Here is a 14586-nt window from a genome sequence, read left to right on the forward strand (position 1 = left end):
TGGGGCTTTATAACCTGTGTCAGGATGCGCGCCCGCCCGGCCGTACCACGCGCGGGAGGGGGCGGCCAAAGGGCAAGTTGTGGTGCCCGGGGCGAGGAGACGCGCGGTGGGACGAGTTTACGCGGGCGGACCAGAGCACAGAAAGTAAAGGAAGCGCAAGGAGAAGGGGCGAGTGGACGTTCCAGCTGTTTCCGCGGACTTCGGCTCTGAGTACTAGGCTTCTCTCCCCTGCCTCCGGAGAATGGTTTTGCCCAAAGCCGCAGCTTCCCGGGGATTCGGGTACCCGGACTTGGAGGTCTTTAACTGGGGGACAGCCGCTAGTTCCTCTCCAGCCCGAGGCTTTTCGGCTGCCTTCCCTGGAGCTAATCTATGAGTTAAGTCTTTCCCCCGCTGATTGGGGGATAAATCCAAACTCAAAGTACGGTCTCCACGCGCTGCCGGATCAGGCGCGTCACACGCTGATCCTCGCGCTACACACACCCCTCCACACAAGCCCGGTGCACCAGCCGCTCGACAACCTTCTTTCTTATTTCTTAAGTCGTCTTATTGCCTTTCCTCGTGCTTTCCCTCCGCCCTCATTCACTTGCCCACCTCCTACCACACTGGCAAACACCCATTCTTCCGGGAGACCCCTCTTAGGTGTCTCGCATAAAAACTCCTCCGACCCGGCCCTCCTCGGTCCCGGAGCATCCTTTACGCGATGGTCGCAGTGGTCACGCTGTGTCTGTCTCCAAGACAAGACCTGCGCTCAGCCCACGGAGCGTGTCCCTCAGCGCAGGACGGGTCCCTGGGGAGGGGGGGGGGCGCCTCCGTAAACCCTGAATGAACCGTGGAGCAACAGAGGAGTTCAGAGGCCATTTCTGTGCCTTTGGACTGAAGGAACCTACAGACCAAAAAAGACGGCTACGTCACTGATTCTTTTACAGCCTTGGGACCATTCTTGGTGGCCCAATTTCCTTCTCTTCAATACTGTCAGTCACCAGATCCTGGTTAATTTCCCTCCTAATGTGCCCCCTCCTTTTCAGCCCTCCTGTTGATGCCTGATTCTCTCTCCTCATTCTCTCTTCTAAACTGTTGTAATCCTATGCTACCATCCACCCCGCCCCCATCCACAGGAATCCATCTCTAATCTAACCCAGCCCTCTCACTCACACCCCCATCCAAGCTAAGGATTATTCCAGGAGCCCTTTTCCTACAGCCAGCACTCAAAGCCAGAGCCCAGGACAGAGGCTGTGCCCCAGGTCTGGGCCTGGGACAGAGGCTCCTAGTGCTGACAGCGTGAGCGAGGTATCCATGACGCAGCCTGGAGCAAGAGGCGCAACCCAGAAAGGAGAATCAGAGAGTCCCACTCCATCCCTCCCGCTCCCCCTGGACCACCACAAGTCTGTTCTCTATGCCTGTGAGTCTGTTTTTGTTGCATAAATAGGTTCACCTGTGCCAGATTTTGGATTCCATATATGAGTAATATCATATGATATTTTCTCTTTCTGTCTGACTTACTTCACTTAGTGTAATAATCTCTGGGTCCATCTATGTTGCTGCAAATGGCATGTTTCATTTTTTATGATTGAGTAGTATTCCTTTGTGTATACACACCACATCTTCCTTATTCATTCATCTGTTGATGGACATTTAGGTAATTTCCATGTCTTGGCTATTGTAAATAGTGCTTTTATGAACATTGAGGTGCATGTGTCTTAATAAAATCTTGCTTTTAGGGAATTCCCTGGCAGTCTAGTGGTTAGGATTCAGCACTTTTATGACCAGGTCATGGATTCAATCCCTGGTCAGGGAACTAAGATCCCACAAGCCCCAGGGTGCAGCCAATAAATAAACAAAATCTTACTTTTAAAGTAATAATACACAGACACACATTACCCCCTGAAAACTCCCTCACTTTCTACGATGAGTGCTGAAAATCAGTTGCTGGCATCTCTCCTACTTTGTCACCCAAAATATTCCAATCATACATAGTTTTACTATCATTCTGGCCAACAGGGGTCCAACTTTTTGGCAGCACTTTCACTCCTGTTTGGGGCTCCCAACTCACCCACCTGCACCTCTGCTATCCCCTGTCATCCCCTCCACTTAGCCATACAGGATTTCTCCCAACTCTTGGAACCTGTCATGCTTTCATTCATTCACTCAACAAGTCTTCACTAAGCCCCTGCCAAGGGCCTGGTTCTGTTCTAGGAACTGGGGATACAGTGATGAACAAGACAAGTCCCTACCCTCAGGAGCTTCCACTCCAGGAAAAAGATGAAGTAACACTAACTATAATGTCACATGATGACACCACCTATGATATCCTCTGGTGGTAAGCACTGTGGGAGAGAAAAAGAGCCAAATAAGAAGAAGGAGGAACAGATGCTACTGTTTCAGAAAGGGTGTTCTGGGAAGGCTTCCTAGAGGAGGTAACATTTGGACAGAGACCAAAGTGAATTAAGCAAGTAAGCCCCACCTACAGTCAATCCTAAAGGAAATCAGTCCTGAATATTCATTGGAAGGACTGATGCTGAAGCTGAAGCTCCAGTACTTTGGCCACCTGATGCAAAGAACTGATTCACTGGAAAAGACCCTGATGCTGGGAAAGATCGAAGGCAGGAGGAGAAGCGGATGACAGAGGATGAGATGACTGGATGGCATCACCAACTCAATGGAAATGAGTTTGAGCAAGCTCTGGGAGTTGGTGATGGACTGGGAAGCCTGGGGTGCTGCAGTCCATGGGGTCACAAAGAGTCAGATATGACTGAGAGACTGAACTGAACTGAACTGACATGGGGGAAGAGCTATTCAGGCATGGGAAAAGTAAGAACAAAGACCTGAAGACTCGTGCATGCTTGGATGCTCCTGGGATAGGACACCACCAAGGATTTTCCAGCAGGACAGCAACATGGTCTTACTTATGTTTATAAAAAGATTACTTTGGCTGCTGAGTAAAGCAGGGATTCCGGAGCAATGTTGTCCAATAGAAATTGAATGGGAGCCATAAACATAAACCACAGATGTCATTTTATCATATTCTTTTCCATTGTGATTAATCATAGTGTGTTGAATATAGTTCCCTGTGCTATGCAGTAGAACTTTGTTGTGTATCCATCCTATATATAATAGTTTGCATCTGGTGTTATTTGCTCAGTCATGTCCAACTCTTTGAGACCCCATGGACTGTAGCCTGCCAGGCTCCTCTGTCCATGGAATTCTCCAGGCAAGAATAATGGAGTGGACACCATGGAATATTACTCAGCCATTAAAAAGAATTCATTTGAATCAGTTCTAATGAGATGGATGAAACTGGAGCCCATTATACAGAGTGAAGGAATCCAGAAAGATAAAGACCAATACAGTATACTAACACATATATATGGAATTTAGAAAGATGGTAATGATAACCCTATATGTAAAACAGAAAAAGAGACACAGATATACAGAACAGACTTTGGGACTCTGTGGGAGAAGGCGAGGGTGGGATGTTTCGAGAGAACAGCATCAAAACATGTATATTATCTAGGGTGAAACAGATCACCAGCCCAGGCTGGATGCATGAGACAAGTGCTCGGGCCTGGTGCACTGGGAAGACCCAGAGGAATTGGGTGGAGAGGGAGGTGGGAGGGGAGATCGTGATGGGGAATACATGTAAACCCATGGCTGATTCGTGTCAATGTATGACAAAAACCACTACAATATTGTAAAGTAATTAGCCTCCAACTAATAAAAATAAATGAAAAAAAAAAAAGAATAATGGAGTGGGTTGCCATTTCCTTCTCTAGGGGATTTTCTCAACCCAGGGATCAAACCTGGGTTTCCTGCATTGCAGGTGGATTCTTTACCATCTGAGCACCCAGGGGAGCCCCAAGTTTGCATCTACCAACCCCAAATTCCTCAATCTATCCCTCCCCCACCCTCTACCCCTTGGCAAATGTATGTCCATGAGTTTGTTTTGTTTCCCCACACACGTAGTTTTAAATGTTCTAGCAGCTGTATTTTAAAAGCTTACTTTTTAAGCCAAAAAAACAGGCAAAATTAGTTTTAATAATATATTTTATTTAACCCAAAATATTAATCTCAAAACTATTACTTAAACATGTAATCAACACAATTACTAATGAGATTACATTTTTATAGTAAATCCAGTGTGACTGTAACCTTACAACACATCTCAATTTGGAGTAGCATTCATTCTTATCGTTATTTTCCTAAATGTAACCTGTCTTTTTTTCCCTACATGCTTTTAAAATGCCTTCTCTTTATCACTGGCTTTCAGCAACTTGATCATGATGTGTTCTGGTGGGGTTTTCTTTTATTCTTCTTGGGCTTCACTGAGTTCTTAGATTCGTGGATGTACAGCTTTCATCAGAATTTGGACACTTTTCAACTTTTATTTCTTTAAATATTTTTCCTAAGTCTCTCTTCGAGAACCTCAATTCTAGTGGTATGTTAGACCACTTGACAGTAACCACAGGGCACTGAGGCTCTGTTCTTTGTCTTTTTCTTTCAGCCTTTTTCTCTCTGTCCTTCAGTTCCCATTGTTTCTGTTGATTTATCTTCAAGTTCACTGATCTTCTTTAAGAAACAAAAACAATTTTTTTTCTTGTGATGAGAACTCTTAGGATTTACTCTCTTACTGACTTTCATATATAACATGCAGCAGTGTTCATTATATATATTGTGTTATACATTACATCCTTGGTACTTTTGTCTTTTGACTGCCTTCTCCCACTTCCCCCTTCCCCTGCCCCCCACCTCTGGTAACCACAAATCTATTTGTTTTTAAAGTATAGTTGACCTACAACACTATGTTAATTCCTGTTGTACAACAGTGACTCAATATTCCTATACATTTCAAAATGATCACCATGGGAATTCCCTGGTGGCATAGTGGTTAGGATTCCAGGATTTCACTGCCTTGGCCCAGGTTCAGTCCCTGGTCAGGGAGGGAACTGAGATCTGCAACCCCCATGATGTGGATCACAACAAATGGTGGAAAATTCTTCAAGAGATGGGAATACCAGACCACCTTGCCTGCCTCCTGAGAAACCTGTATGCAGGTCAACAAGCAACAGTTAGAACCATACATGGCACAACGGACTGGTTCAAAATTGGGAAACAAGTACGTCAAGGCTGTATATTGTCACCCTGCTTATTTAACTTACACGCAGAGCACATCATGAGAAACACTGGGCTGGATGAAGCACAAGCTGGAATCAAGGTTGCTGGGAGAAATATCAATAATCACAGATATGCAGATGATGCCACCCTAATGGCAGAAAGGGAAGAGGAACTAAAGAGCCTCTTGATGAAAGTGAAAGAGGAGAGTGAAAAACCTGGCTTAAAACTCAACATTCAAAAGACTCAGATCATGGCATCTGGTCCCATCACTTCATGGCAAATAGATGGGAAAACAATGGAAACAGTGGCAGACTATTTTCTTGGGCTCCAGAATCACTGTGGACGGTGACTGCAGCCATAAAATTAAAAGATGCTTGCTCCTTGGAAGAAAAGCTATGAAAAACCTGGACAACATATTAAAAAGCAGAAACATCATTTTGCCCACAAAAGTCTGTATAGTTAGAGCTATGGTTTTTCCAGTAGGCATGTATGGATGTGAGAGTTGGACCATAAACAAGGCTGAGTACTGAAGAATTTATGCTTTTATTATTTTTTTTAATTTATGCTTTTAAACTGTGGTGTTTGAGAAGACTTGAGAGTCCCTTGTACAGCAAGAAGTTCAAATCAGTCAATCCTAAAAGAAATCAACCTTTAATATTCACTATAAGGACTGATGCTGAAGCTGAAGCTCCAATACTTTGGCCATCTGATGCAAAGAGCCAATTCATTGGAAAAGACCCTGATGCTGGGAAAGATTGAGGGCAGGAGAAGGGGACAACAGAGGATGAGATGGTTAGATGCATGACCAACTCGGTGGACATGAGTTTGAGCAAACTCCGAGAGATGGTAAAGGACAGGGAAGCCTGGTGTGCTGCAGCCCATGGAGTCACAAAGAGTTGGACTTGACTGAGCAACTAAGCTATATATATATACATACACATATATGTATATATATATGTACATATATATATATACATATAAATTTTTTTATATATCCATTCTTGGGATTTTTTATTTTTTCAAAATTTATTTTTAATTGAAGGCCATCTGGTTTTTTAAATCACTTATTTATTTATTTGACTTCGTTGTGGCACATGGGCTCTTCCATCTTCATTGTGACATGCAAAATCTTTTAGTTGTGGCATGTGGGATCTAGCTCCCTGACCAGGGATTGAACCCGGACCCCCTGCACTGGGAGTACAGAGTCTTAGCCACTGGAAACACCAGGGAAGTCCCTATCCATTCATCTGCTGATGAAACATTTTGCTTCCATCTCTTGGCCACTGTAAATAATGCTATTATGAACACAGGGGTACATAGAGCATGCATGTTTTTCCTATGGTGTGTCAGCAAAAAGTTTTATTAATATTTTTGAAGTATAGTTGACTTTACAATGTTGGGTTAGATTCTGGTGTCTAGCAAAGTGGTTCAGTTATACATATGTATATATATGATTTTTCATATTCTTTAATTATACATTATTACAATATACTGAATATAGTTCCCTGTGCTATACAGTAGGACCTTGTTGTTTATCTATTTTATATATGCTAGTTTTGATTCTACTAATCCCAAACTCCTAATTTACACCCTCTTTGATAACCTTCAGTTTGTTTTCTGTGTCTATGTGTCTGTTTCTCTTTTGTAAACAGGTCCATTTGTGTCTCTTTTTTTTTTCTTTTTTCTTTTTTTTTGACCACACCGCAAGGCATGTGGGATCTCAGTTCCCCAGACCTGCACCTCCTGCAGTGGAAGCATGGAGTCTCAACCACTGAACTGCCAGAGAAGTCCTTATTAAAAAAAAAGAAAATATTTATTTTTGGCTGTGCTGGGTCTCAGTTGTTGCACAGGCTGTATTCTAGTTGCAGTGCTCAGGATTCTCCTTGCGGGGGCTTCTCTTGTTGAGGAGCACGGGCTCTAGGGCACGCGGGCTTCAGTCATTGCAGCACGCAGGCTCATTGCGGCACACTGGCTTCGCCGCTCCTCTGCATGTGGGATCTTTCTGCACCAGGGATTGAACACATGTCTCCTGCATTGACATAGATTCTTTACCACTGAGTCACCAGGGAAGCTCCCTATTTTTTTTCACTTGTGTCATGTTTTGTGTGCTCAGCCGCTCAGTCTTGTTCGACTCTGTGGACAAGACTCTGCGTAGACTGTAGCCCACCAGACTCCTCTGTCCATGGGATTCTCTAGGCAAGAATACTGGAGTGGGTTGTGATTTCCTACTCCAGGGGATCTTCCTGACCCAGGGGTCAAACCCATGTCTCTTGCATCTCCTGCATTGGCAGGCAGATTCTTTACCACTGAGCCACCTGGGGAATCATGTTTTAGATTGTACACGTGTGATTAGTCGCTCAGTAGTGTCTGACTCTGCGACGCCATGGACTGCAACCCGTCAGGCTCCTCTGTCCATGGAGATTCTCCAGGCAAGAATACTGGAGTATTCTTGGAGTGGGTTGCCATGCCCTCCTCCAGGGGATCTTCCCAACCCAGAGATTGAACCCAGGTCTCTTGCATTGCAGGTGGATTTTTTACCAGCTGAGCTACCCAAGGAAGCCCATAAGTGATATCATTTGATATTTGTCTTTGTCAGCAGAAAGTTTTAAGACACAACCCAACCCCAAGGGCTTGCTGCGGATGGGGAGGCTGGACAACACCAGGAGGTGGCCATGACCCAGCATCGACACCACACCAAGCACAGAACAGGACTACAGTAGGGTCCTGTTCAACTTCTACTGAATAGATGTTTTCTGAGTTGAATCATCCCTGACCTGAGCCACTGGGAGGTTTGGGGTGAAGAAGAAAGAAGTAGGATGGAGAAGACAAGAGATGAAGGGTACCCATCAAGCTCCCAGGTGACAACACGGTCTAGGTCCAGACATTGGTGCCTGGCAACTCTCACTGTGACCACCAGAGGGCAGTGCCAATCCATGTACCACCATCACCACCGCCATGCCCCACCTCCAGCTCCCTCCCCTGCAGGGTCATCATCGCCCCAAGAAAAAGGCAGTGCAGGAATGGCGACTCCATTTTTCAGATGGAAAAATCAAGGCTCAGACCCCCCCAGTCCCTCTGCAGTAAGTACTGTGGCCTGCCGCTTAATGCCTGGGTCAACCAGGTCAGCCAGGCGTACTCCCCACCACAGACATGAACTTGGGGCACAGACACTCTGATCCCCACCCTTGGGCAGCACGCACGCAGCTCAGGCCACCTCCCCTGACCTGAACCTGGATAAGCCACCTGGGACAGGGTTCCCCAGGGAAAGAACCCCTGAGGGTCAGTGCAGGGACCTGGGCAGGACTGGGCACCAGGCCTAGTGTTCGCAACAGACTAGAGAGCAAGATGGAGGGGGGCCCTGGACTCGGGAAAGCAGAGACCCTCACCCCCACCCCCACTCTTGCTCCTTTCCTGCGGGCCTCAGGGGAGCCCTCCCTCACCTGGCCCCACTTCCCAACCAGCACCAGCACTTCTCCAAGTGTAACCTCGCCCCCCACCCCATTCCTCCACCCTCAGAGTCCCCTTTCCCTTACTCCTCCTCCCAGGACCCTGGCCAGACTCCAGGACACTGAGCCCTCCAAGCGTCCCTGATCTGGGGTCGAAGACATGGGGATGCTCTGGGGGCCTGAGTCCCTCAGCCACTGTCCTCTGTTGTCCAGGACAGGGAAGGGAGAGACGCAAGGAGAGAGAAGAGAGGGGAAGTACCGGGGTGATGGTTGGAATGGGGTGCAGGAGCTCCAGAGGGGATGGACAGGACCCTGGGCAGAGAGTGATTTCCTCCACTCTGGGCCCCACCAAGCTGTCTGCTGCAGGGGAAGGGGAGGGGCTCTTGTACCCTTAGAATACCCACCACCCACACAGACTGCAGGCTTGCTCCTTCTAAGGTTGGCACCGTCCTCTAAGAAGCCCTCCATGCTCCCAGACCGGAGGTCTCCTTGTTCTGGCCTCTCCTGGCATCCTGGCCTACCACTCTCAGTTCACCATCTAAGACTGACTGATGAGATGATTATTTGAAAAGCAGTGAGTAGACTTCCCTGGTGGCCCAGTGGCTAGGACTCTGCATTCCCAATGCAGGGGCCCCGGGTTCGATCCCTGGTCAGGGAGCTAGATCCCCACATGCTGCAACTAAGACCCAGGGCAGCCAAAACAATGAGGGCAGGGTCTGTTTTACCCATTTCTGTATCCTCAGGACTCTAATTAGAGTAGATACTCTGTATTTGTTGAACGAGCACATGATGGACTCACTGGGCGAGTCTTGGCTGTTGGGGGGCAGTGTCCCCCCCAAAAACCAGAGAGGGCTGACTTGCCCAGGCAGGGTGGGAGCCCAGAGTTCTGGACTTCTAGACCAGTGGTCCCCTAGGTGGTAATCTGTGCCCTTCTAGAAAAGTCTCCCTACAGATATCTGCTCAAAGATCTTCTTTGTAACCCCACCCTCAGCTGCCAACCCCACTTCTTGCTCTGGTTATGCCCTCTGGGATCCCTGGAATGAGGCTCCGCTCCCCAGTGCCCTGGGCCCATCTGATAGGTCTTTTGTCAGCGTGCTCTTCTCAGGCTCCCGATCCTTCAGCCAGGTGTAAACCCCATCCTTCCTGATCTCCAGAGGGGATGGGCAGGACCCTGGGCAGAGAGCGATTTCCTGCAAGCCAGCCAGGGGTTACCAGTGGGGCCGTGGCATCAACGCACACCCTGGTTCAGGGTCCTGATCTTGGAAGAAAATTGCCTTAGGATTAAGAGTCAGGTGTCCTGAATTCAGATCCCAGCCCTGGTGCTCACACAGCTGTGCTGCCTTCAGCACGTTTCCTAACCTCTCTGAGTCTCAGGGGCCGCAGCTTGTATAATTTACCTTTATTTTATACACCTCGCAGGGCTGTGGGGACTGAGATTATTTAGTAACGCAGTTCGCACCTGAGGGCTCATAACTGCTGTTGTTAATATTAGTTAAAACAACAGAATTATAGGCAGGTCACTGGAATGTCTCTGGCCTCAAAAGTAAAATGAGAGGCAGATCTCCAACCTCAAAGCTGCTGTGAGAAATCACCCAGCACAGGGTCTGACACAAAGGAAAAACTAAATGACTGTTGTTATGACCGGCCCTCCAAGAATGACGCCAAGACAGAACCTCACCCTCCAGGTGGGGTCGCTGCTGCCTTCCTGTTAAAACCTCAGGAGTGGGACTTTCCTGGTGGTCTAGTGGCTAAGACTCCACGCTCGCAATGCAGGGGACCCAGGTTCAATCCCTGATCAGAGAACTAGATCCCACATGCCACAATGACAATTAAAGATCCTTCGTGCCTCAACTAAGACCCAGCACAGCCAAATAAATAAATTAAAAAAAAAAAAAAAAACTCAGCAGCTCTCACACCCTATCTTATCTGGTAACCAGTTCACACACTTTGGCCAGATGCATAAGGCCTTCTGCTGTTTGACTTTTGCCTGGTTTTCCACCCTGTTTCTCACTATACCACCCCTTCCTCTCATGGGCCGGACACACCAGCCACTGTTATCTCTTGAGCTCCCCACCCAACTTCCTGTGTCTGTGTCTTTGCTGTTCCCACTGCCAGGAATGCTGGAGCCTCCCAGTGAGGCCCAGCAAACATCTCCTCTGTACAAAAAATGAGGTTCAATTGTCCCCCACTTCCTCTCGGGCTCCTGGACCCACCCAGACTCCTAAGCACGTCCTCACTTCCATGCTGTCCTGCTGGCCTCGGTTTATAGTCCATCTTCCCCCGGAAGACAAGAACATTGGCATCTCTACCCCCAGTGCCTTGAACAAAGCCGGGCAAAGAGCCAGCCCTTAGGAAGTAGTAGGCTTCCCTGGTGGCGCAGTTGGTAAAGAATCTGCCCGCAATGCGGGAGACCTGAGTTTGATCCTTGGGTCAGGAAGATGCCCTGGAAAAGGGGATGGCTACCAACTCCAGTATTCTTGCCTGGAGAATTCCATGAACAGAGGAGCCTGACAGACTGGGCTAAAGTGGGATCCATGGGATCGCAGAGTCGGACAGGACTAAGTGACTAACACTTTCACTTTAGGAAGTAGTTGGTGATTGAATGAATGACCTATTAATCTAACCAATGCAATAGCACTGTATTCCTCCAGAGACATTACACTTCTCTCAGTACAGACTGTGTATGTGTGTGTTAGTCACTCAGTCGTGTCCGACTCTTTGCAACCCCGTGGACTGTAGCCCAGCAGGCCCCTCTATGGGATTCTCCAGGCAAGAACACTGGCGAGGGTTGCTATGCCCTTCTCCAGAAGAATCTTCCTGACCCAAGGATCAAAACCAGGTCTCCTGCATTAGCAGGCAGATTCTTTACCACCTTAGCTACCAGGGAAGCCCAATACAGACTAGGACTGCATTTTTAGTCATTTCCCAAAGCTTCATTACACTAGCAATTTATTGTGAAGTTGGGGCTCAACTGAATTTCTCAAATCCATCCAACACTTACTGAGTGTAGCTGAATTTCCCAATGTTTCTTATATGTGCATAGATGTTTTTAAAGCATAGAATTTGCCCATGTGCTACAGCTACTGAAGCCCTGTGCCCTAGAGCCCAGGCTCCACAACAAAGGGAGTCACTGCAATGAGACGTCCACTCTCGGTAACTATACAAGAGCCCAGGCAGCAACAAAGACTGGGCACAGTCAAAAATAAATACAATTATAAAACAAAAAAAATTAAAATATAGGATTTAAGATTCCATCTAATTACTTCCTATCTAGCTATTTTATCTTATCTACTGTATCTTTTAAGCCAATTTATATGCTGTAGAGATGAGGTCATGTAGAAATGTTTTTTAAACATTTATTGTAAGACTCCCTTTAATAACTTATTTTTCACAACAATTTTTAATTGACAGACTTTAAGAGCCATTTTAAAGATAAGAACTTATTTTTAAGATACATTTTAACAACTTAATATTAAAATCCCATGTTGAATTCTGCCCCCTTATCCTGGCTCATCACCATTTCTGGGGGAGGGCCTTGGTTCATCCACCTAGCAAGTGACCCTTGCTTGTCATAGATATGTCTGTTTGCATTGGTACTGCTGATACCAAGGTAGAGATATTGAGTGTGTGGGTGGCAGAGACCTTCCTCCAGCTCTCCAGACAGACAGGGTCAGGTTCCTACTCCTTGGATGTGGCTCAATCAAGTCTGCCCACCTCCCCTAAACCTGTGTTTCCTTCTGATCTGCTACTAGTCTTTTGTTGAAACTCACTCAGCTCTTCTGCTGGTTCCCCGACCAAACCCACCTAAAAGGTAGCAGTCGATCCAGCCACTCATGCCCAGTTGTGGCAGACATGACTGGTGGTCTACCCTAGGTCTTCTATATCCCCTTTCTTACTATCAGAAACCTGATTTTTTTTTTATCAAGGAGGCAATGTGTGCAGCTGAAATATTCTATTTCCCAGCTTCCCTTGAAGAAAGAGACAGTCATGTGACAGTGTCCAGCCCACGTCCAAATATGACCCTGGAGTGGACATCTTTTCTGGAAAAGACAATGCCTCTCTAGAAAAAAAAGCCTTTTCCCTTTCTTCCTGCTGGAATTGTGCCTTCTCATTTCATCCTCATGTTCAGTAGGTGGAGCGGGCAATATTCTCATTTTACAGAGGATACTGAAGTTCAGAGAAGCAAACTGACTTTCTCAAAGTTGTGGGGCTCAGAGTGCTCCTATGTGAAAACTGAAGAAGCAGCCAATTCATTCCATTACTAACTTGTCTTGTTTCCCTTTTTGACCAGGCTGCCAGGAAGCTCGGCACCTAATGAGGAAGCTCAATCATGGCCGGTATGAACTCGTAAGGTGTGCTGTGCCACCCCTTCCTTTCTCTTGTCCTCACTGCCTGTCTTGAAACTTGAATGAGCGATCCTTTTTTTTTTTTTTTGGCGATCTTTTCTTATAAGTCATCTTGAATCCTCTTTAGGAAAGACAGTGGGTGGGAGATCTTTCACAACCTCCCCAGATCTCTTCACTCTGCTCTGGGCAGAGGGGCACATCATGAAGACAACAGCCCCTGAAGATGGGCTCTCTGGTTTCTGATTGGGTTTGGCAAACAGGGCACACCAGTAGGAAGGAGTGAGTTCACAGTCTTCCCTTATTGGGGGTCTCCTCTGTACGGCTGTTCCCAAGAAGCACTCCTTCCCTTCTTGCTTGAGGGTAGAGGAGGTGAGGTCTCCATAATTAGCCCAGGGCACTACCTTCTCCCTTCCTGGTTCCTATACTGTCCACACCTTTGTAAACTGTCCCTTTATCAAATTCTCAAATAACCTAAACTGAGTGTTTCCTATCAGGGCCATCTCATGGGCTGAATGTCTGTGTCGCCACCACCACCACCCCCCACCCCCCACCCCCCACCCCCGCTAAACTCATCTGTTGAAGTTCTGGCCCCTAGTGTGATGGTATTTGGACATGGGCTCTTTGGGAGTAACTAGGTTTACATGAGGTCACAGGGTGGGGCCCTCATGATGGGATTAGTGCCCTTAAAAGAAGAGGGCTCCTTGGAAGGAAAGCCATGACAAACCTAGCCCATGTGTGCAAGCGAGCAAACTCCCTTCAGTTGTGTCTGACTCTTTGCTACCCTATGGACTGTGGCCCGTCAGGCTCCACTATCTATGGGATTCTCCAGGCAAGAATACTGGAGTTGCCATGCCCTCCTCCAGGGGATCCTCCCGACCTGGGGTTGAACCCAGGTCTCCTGAGGATTCTGTATTGCAAGTGGATTCTTTACCACTGAGCCACCGGGGAAGCCCTATGACAAACCCAGACAGAGTATTAAAAAGCAGACATCACTTTGCCAACAAAGGTCTGTATAGTCAAAGCTATGGGTTTTTCAGTAATCATGTACGAATGTGAGAGTTGGACCATAAAGAAAGCTAAGCACCAAAGAACTGATGCTTGCAAATTGGGGTTCTGGAGAAGACTCTTGAGAATCCCTTGGACCGCAAAATCAAACCAGTCAGTCCTAAAGGACATGAGTTTGCGCAAACTCCATAGTGAAGGACAGGGAAGCCTGGTGTGCTGTAGTCCTCAGGGTCAGATGTGACTTAGCAGCTGAACAACAACAACAAAGAAGAGGGAGGGAAATCTCTCTCCATGAGTGGGCATCAAGGAAAGGTCATGTGAGCACACAGCAAGAAGGTGGTGTCTGCAAGCCAAGAAGTGCACTCTCACCAGACACGGAATCTACTGGCACCTTGATCTTGGACTTGCAGCCTCCAGAACTGTGAGAAATAAATGTCCATGGTTTAAGCCATGAGTCTATGGTATTTTGTTACAGCAACCCAGCAGACCAGACAGGCCTTGAACACAGAGTATGAGAAAGTGCTCTGTTAAAAGACCTTCTTGTGGGAATTCCCTGATGGCCCAATGGTTAGGACTCCTCACTTTCACTCCCAAGGTTCAATCCCTGGTTGTGGAACTAAGATCCCACAAGTTGCACGGTGTAGCAAAGAAAACCTCTTGGGGTCCCTAAAAATTCTGTT

General features: G+C 47.1%; 1 non-coding gene across 1 annotated transcript; it reads left to right on the forward strand.

The window, feature by feature from the left end:
* Positions 1 to 9140: 9140 nt before the first annotated feature.
* TRNAG-CCC (transfer RNA glycine (anticodon CCC)) lies at positions 9141 to 9213 on the forward strand. Its single transcript has one exon. It is a non-coding gene; the product is annotated as a tRNA-Gly (tRNA).
* Positions 9214 to 14586: the final 5373 nt, after the last annotated feature.

This window comes from Dama dama, chromosome 5 (assembly GCF_033118175.1).
Source record: "Dama dama isolate Ldn47 chromosome 5, ASM3311817v1, whole genome shotgun sequence".
NCBI classification, from domain to species: domain Eukaryota; kingdom Metazoa; phylum Chordata; class Mammalia; order Artiodactyla; family Cervidae; genus Dama; species Dama dama.